This window comes from Solanum pennellii, chromosome 9 (assembly GCF_001406875.1).
Source record: "Solanum pennellii chromosome 9, SPENNV200".
NCBI lineage: Eukaryota > Viridiplantae > Streptophyta > Magnoliopsida > Solanales > Solanaceae > Solanum > Solanum pennellii.
In genome coordinates this window covers 65,799,655-65,807,349 of record NC_028645.1, presented here as the reverse complement: position 1 = coordinate 65,807,349, position 7,695 = coordinate 65,799,655, and positions in this window count along the sequence as shown.

Here is a 7,695-nt window from a genome sequence, read left to right as displayed (position 1 = left end):
TATATATATATATATATATATATATATAAGAATTGCCGTTTAATTTATTTATTTTCAAAATTAGTCTTTCCATTTCATGAAAAGTTGTGACTTTTATAAAAAGTTGTGAATTTTATTGAAAAGTTATGACTTTTATGAAGAGTTGCGACTTTCATGATAGGTTGTGACCTTTCCGAAAAGTTATGACTTTTCCAAAGAGTTATGAACTTTTGATTAAGATATAATTGTAATTTCTTCACACTATCCTTTGTTTTCTATAAATAAAAGGGTTTTCTATTATTCTAAAATAAAGAAAATTCCGAACATCTTCTTCTGCATAGTTAATTAAGTAAAATATTTGATTTAGAACTTCTACTTCTTCTTCTTCTTCTTCTTCTTCTTCTTCTTCTTCTTCATCTTCTTCTTCTGTACAATTAATTGTTTGTATACTCTTTTCGTTTTGAGTGGGTCACTGAAAAAGAGATACACTACATTTTGTGGACTCGATGTTTCCTTTTTGTTTTATTATATTGTGACACATACTGGTATGTTTTTTTCAATTATTAATTTATGTTTATGATATTAGTTGTTGTTTTTTTACTACATATTCTAAACATTGTTATTTATGTTTCTCTAAATTTATTATTTTATATGATTTTTTGTTATAAAATAAAATGTCAAATGATCGAATTAAAACTAGCACTTAAATATAATTATACGATATACAATAATGAGTATTCTCTCACATCAAATTACACTTTTAAAAGTTTTTCCAATTTTCCCTTACTTCTCTTTTATCATTTTCAAGGATCCTTAATGTTTTGTTTGTGCAAAACTTCAATGTCAAAACAGTATCATAACTATATTACATGTCGAATTTGGATTTCGGAAGATAATATTTTAATTGTAAAATACATAATGACTACATATTACTTATCCGTATATTATATGATTATTTGGCTTTTGTTCTTGATAAAAGCAATAGTTTATATATATATATATATATATTGAAAGTAATTTATAGTGTTATATTAACCAAATTTACAAAGAAGAAGATTGAGAAAATATTTATTTGATTCTCTAATAAATGACACTATGTAACCATGGTAAACTGAAATTATGTAAACTTGGACAAAATAGTGTTATGATTTAAAATTTTACCTTTTTTTAATATAACAAATGGTAAACTAGAATTGAACCTTTCATGAAAAGTTGTTATTTTAGAAAACTTTTACCTTTTATTAAAAAATTGTGACTTTTATTTCAAAGGGTGACTTTTATGAAAAGTTGTTACATTCATTAAGAAGTGCAACTTTTATGAAAGGTTGTAACATCTATGAAATGTTGTGGCCTTTCCAGAAAGTTAAGATTTTTTCGAAGAGTTGTGACCTTTTCAGTAAGACAATTTTCATTTGTTCACGCTACCCTTTAATAGCTATAAATAGAAGGGTTTCCTCTCATTTTAGAAAAATGAAAATTTCAAGTTATTTTTTTTTCACAGTTAAATTTTTGATTCAAAACTTTTTCTTCTGCATAATTAAATATTTGTGTATTTTGCTCTTGTTGACTGGCTCACTATCAAGGACACTCTACATTCATTGGGCTCGATTTTTTTGTTTTTGTGTTTCATTCTATTGTTACAGATCCTGAAAATTTTTATTATACAATCATTAATTTATGGTTATAATATAATTGTTGATTTTTTACTACATATTTTAAATATTGTTGTTTATATTTTGTAAAGTTATTGTTATAAGTATTTGATAATACAAACTATATGTAATTCAAACTATGAGACTTCACAAATAACTTTTTACAGAATACGTTTATTTACAATATTCTCAAAAGAAATATTTTCCACTACAAGCAATCAAGATTTATGATTTATATGATATTATTTTGTTGTCATAATAATGTTAATATTAATAGGAGTGAAAAAAGAATTTAAAATCATAGAATTAAAATTAGCAATTAATTATATTTATATGATACACAATGATGACTATTCTCTCACAGGAAAGTACTTTTATAGAACTTTTTCCCCATTATCCATTAGGTCTCTTTTATACTTTTCAAGGATCCTTAATGTTTTGGTTGTGCACAACTTTAATTCCAAAATATTATCATAACTATATTACATATCAAATTTTTATTTTGGAAGATTTCATCTTAATTTCCAAATATATAATGACTACATATTACCTATTGATATGATTATGGAACCTTTGCTCTTGATAAACACATTAGTTTTATAAATATATTTTTAAAAAATATTTAATATTGTTAAAGTAATTTATAGTGTTATACTAACGATATTTTCAAAACAAAAATATTGAGAAAATATTTATTTACTCTCTAATTAAAGACACTATGTAACCACGGTAAAATAAAACTGCGTAAACTAGGATAAAATAATGTTATCATTTGTAGTTTTACCTTTTCTTTTAATATAACAAATGATAAACTAGAATTGAATAGTTTCTATACTCTTAAAAACAAATTTATATAAAAAGACTATAACATCAAAATACAAAAAAAATATTCTAATAGATCTTAAATAAGAATATTCTAACCACGCGAAGCGCGAGCCAATTTACTAGTTGTATTAAAAAAAAGATGCCAAGTAATTGTCCACGTAAATAAATATTTCCATTTATGTAGAACTAAAATAATAGAAGTTTAATATTCAAGGGGGTTAGTATTTTTTGGATAAAAATCTATATCATATCATTTGTAAATATTCATGGGTCATTTGTAAAAAGATTCACCCAACACCTTCATTCTCCAACAATGAACCTCGTCTTCAATTGTGGTTTGTGCCTTTAAATTTCTAATATCGACTTTGTCCCCTCACCCTCTACTATTAAGTTTTAATTATGTTGTAGATTCTAGATAAATCAATTCAAAATTTAGTTAAAAAGTGGTAATCTATGATGAAACTCAAGCAAGACTTGAAACTCGGAAGAATGAAAAGAATATGCTATGTAGAAGGTGTGAACTGAAAATTGAAGAAGAAATATAGATTTTTCAAAAGAAACGTCAGAATTTACTGGATTGTCGACCATGGTTTTTAACCAACAACAGGAAGACACGATTACGCCCCGAGCCTACACACTGAGAGGGACTGACACTCGAAAACCATTGATGGTCTCAAGCAAACTCTTGGCTTATCTTAACTCATACATGAAGACAAAATCATTACTACAAGTATTCAAATGTACTTTCAAAAGTAATTGTCTAAAATAAACTTATAAGTCTTAAGGATAAACATTCAAACTAGATAAAGTGGTAACTCAAGTGTTATAGCAAAACATCTGAAATGCAAAACTAAAGAACTCATAGCTAACTGTCTATGAAGCCTCTAAATACAAAGATGGATGTCTGGACAAGACCTCCTATTATTCTAACAACTTACTAACCAAACAAGAAAAGAGAATCCTACGGAAGCAATGTGACTCACCAACTGACTCTGAGTGCTCAACTTTATTAATGAGGCGCTTGATGCTGATCCTAGTTTCCCATTATAGAATGTAGTCCAAATGACATCAGTATATTGAATGTACGAGTATGCGAGGGAAAAACTAAATATTACATAAGCTTGAAAGGAATCCGAAAAGAACACTTACCTTAGATTTTCTCAACTCATGAATATTCAACTCAAATGCAAAGTAAAAAAAAGTAAGGGTGCAGTGTATACAAATCATTTAAAATAGTAGGTGATAGCTCAATGTATTAAAGAAATACAATAACAACTCAGTTAACTCATATAATAAAGTAATATAATATTGTGTGAATTTCATTGACCGACAACCACCACTATGACCCTAAGTGAGGTATACAATGTCCACTACTAAAAAATAGTATATACCGACCTCCGAAGGTTTGTAATCCCTGAAATACCGATCAAAAAGTTACTTCCCAACTTAGGCCGGAAAAATTCCGACTTCTGGAGGTCGGTATTTACTAACCTCTCAAGGTCAGTTTTAATTTAAGTCGGTAAAATTCATCATTTTATTTTTCGACTTCCTGAGGTCACATTTATATATATTATTATTTTTTATTTTTATTATTTCCGTCATCCTGAGGTCAAAATATTTAATTCTAAAATTTTTGAATACCGACCTCCGAATGTCGGTATTTTCTTAATTTTTAAATTTTGACCTCGGAGGTCGGCATTTTTTTTTATTTTGATGTTATGAACTCAGGAGGTTGGTATCCTTATTTTCTATTTTTTTAGATTCTTACCTCCAGAGGTCGTTATTTTAATTGTTATATTTGAGATTTCGACCTCCGGAGGTCGGTATTTTTATTTCTTATTTTTTAGATTCCGACCTCCTGAGGTCGTATTTCTGCTACAAAATTAGCAGCATTTTGCTGTAAATTTTAGTATCCCACGTGTATATTTATATCAAAACAATCCAAACAATTCCAAATAAGCTATTCAATATAGACTTCATCCAACCCAAAGAATTTCAAATAGGCTATTTTAAAATGAACTTCATCTAACTAAAACACAATATTTTCAACATATACATTAAAATAAGTCAAAGTAAACTTCATACAACTTCAAAATAAACTAAAATATGATCAAACAATTCCAAAAATATAGAAGTCTAACATGTAAAATTGATAAAACTACTCCTCATCACCCTCATTCTCCTTCACAGACTTATCGTTATCATCACCCTCACTCTCGTAATCAGACTTATAATTCTCATCACCCTCCTGATCAGATCCATCACTGCTGACTGGACATGGAGGAAGAATATTTCCTTATTCAAAAAGAAAAGTTGGTTGTTGGCAAAGAAACGTCACTTCTTTACCCAATGTTTAAACTGAAACATCTGGACAGTAATTCATGTAACGAAATTCAAAATAAGCAATGTTATTTGAAATTACTTATGATGTAATTATTTTTGACAATAAGTACTTATAAATAATGTTATAAAAATTGTACTAGTAGAACTACCACATGTATACTAGTTGGTGCACTATAAATTTGAAGGAGGTGCATTAAGAACAGTAATATGTATTCTCTTTTAGAATATAGAGACAATAAAAAGAAGCAACCTGATATTTTTTTGAGTTGAGGTTGTCAGCCTTCTGTTTTTCAATCAGCTGGCTTGTAGTTTCACCACTTAACTTCAGATGCACAACCTGAAAAGAATTTTTAGTTGAGAGTCACTAACTGATCCACTCATATTCTTTTTTTATGAAGTTGTTGCATTGAAACCCACTTGATGCAATGCGTTCAAAATAACATATTTTATCAAACAAAAAAGATTTGATGACGAAAAAATATAGTGCCCATTCTCTTAAAAAGTAACACTACAACAAAACAGACTTTTAGTAACATTTAATTTTCCTTTAAGCGGCAATATTTTATCTTCACAAAAAATTTTAGCTGCATTTAATCTATTGCCATTTATCCAGTATCGCTAAAGGATTTAATGATATTTATTTAGAGTGCCGGTAAACTATAATATTGCCAGTAAAGCTTTCATATTTATAAACTAGGTAAATTACCCGTGCTTCTCATGGAATTGAACTGTATGTTATTAAGCTCACATTGATCATTCGGTAATATTCGTTGTTTTTGATAGACATGCTACATTTTCAAGATCATTTATCTTATGAAAATCCAAAATCTTAAAAGTGCTATGTATTTTTTTTTATTCTTTATACAAAAATTATGAGTCAGAGAGATATTTTGAGTATAAGAAAGAAGTCTAAGAAATCTCCGTGGAAATAGTTGGTCACAAGTAATGAAATTTTGTAAATTCCAAGAACTTATAAAGAACAACATCAACGTTAAAGAAGAAAGAAAAAAACCTCGAACAACAACACTTCAAAGTAAAGTGGAACATCACATCTATATAAGAACATAATTAACTAATTCAAATGGAGGACCTTCGGCTCATTTCTTATGACCCTAAAATAGTTATTAGTATCATATATATATATATATATATTCCTCATTGACTCACAATAGTGATTAGTATTCCTTAGGTTTCATATTACCAACCCAACTTAATTTTAATTGAACCATAATTATTGTTATGGTTATATTATGCAGTTACCAAGAATTAATGTCATTATCAACCAAGCAGTAGGCGACATCATTCATAACGTGACATTCTAAACCAAAATTTTTACACATAACATATTCAAATCTCAAAGCATAATTTTCCGAGTGCTTGTACTCACACATATCCACAAATAATAATAAACAAAAACTTACTTTCCTAACAATTAAGAAGAAAAACGTATGTTGCTTAATATATTTTTCAAGAAGATAGTTTGTCGGTTTGTGTACATTTCAACATTGAATCTATTGACAATTAATTAATGTAGGTAGAGTCTCTAGAACTCTTCGCTTATGTGCATATTCATTATTGAAAAAAAATATTTTTTTTTTGTATTTAGGACATTTGTCAGTTTCAAGAAAACATAATCTGTTATTATGCTTTAAAAAAAGAGATGAAGAAATATGACATATTTCTTAACTTGCGATAAAAGAAGTGAATTGATAATATATTAACTGTGGCAAAGAAGAGAGCAATTTGTTTGGTTCTTTTAACAAACTTCAGTATTGGTTTGTAACAGTTATCACATATTTATTGTTCTGTGCTATCAAATATTGCACAAAATAGATATTTTCCCAAAAATTATACCAATAAAACTATAGGAATAGACACAATAGAATATAAATTTTTAATCATCCGCACTGAAATTTTTGACAAAGTTCTTTTTAAAAAGACACTAAAATAGAAAAAAGAAATTTCAATAGATACATTAATTATTATGACTTACAGTAAAGGATTAAGCTTCATTACATAGGAGGAAGAAAACTTTGAGCAATGAAATACATTTCATAAGAAGCTTAATTAATGTATTTAAATTCAACTCCCCTATAGAGAAAAAAAAACCAATAAATAATAGTGGCAAAAATAAATGCTTTGATATTAAAGAACCAAATATTATGAATTGAACAATTTCAACAGTATTATGAGTTATGGACTTAGAGGTGCAAGAGTAATAATGTCACATTGCGATTAAAACTATTTTTCGTTGTTTATATGAAGAAACATGTTGGATGGGAAGAAAGAGAAGACCGGTTTTCAATCATCATTGTTTAAATTTTTAATAGAATTTAAAAAAGGTCAAAAAAATTATAAAAAGAAATTGCTATAGTTACATAAATAACTGAGTTATAGTAAAGATTGATCTCATTGATGTAGGAGGAAGACAATTTTAAGTAATGAAATAAACTTCATAAGAAACATAATTAATGTATTTCAATTCGACTACCCTATAATGAAAAAACCCTAAAAATAATAGTGGCAGATAATCCCTCTATTTATACTAAATAAAGTGTAGCTCACAACTCTTTGAAAAAGTTACAACCCTTCGAAAAGGTCACAACCTTAAATAAAAATCAAAATTTTTCATAAGTCACAATGCTTCATACTAATCGTAACTCTTCCTAAAGGTCGCAACTTTTCATAAAGTCACAATTTTTCATGCAAGGGGAAGACTAGTTTTGGTAATAGATAAATTTAAAGGGGAATACTTATTTGTGGTGACGCTACATAGGGGAGCCTAGGGTTATATTTTATGTGTGTGTGTGTATATATATATATATATATATATGTATGTATATGTATATATATATATATATATATACATATATATATATATATATATATATATATA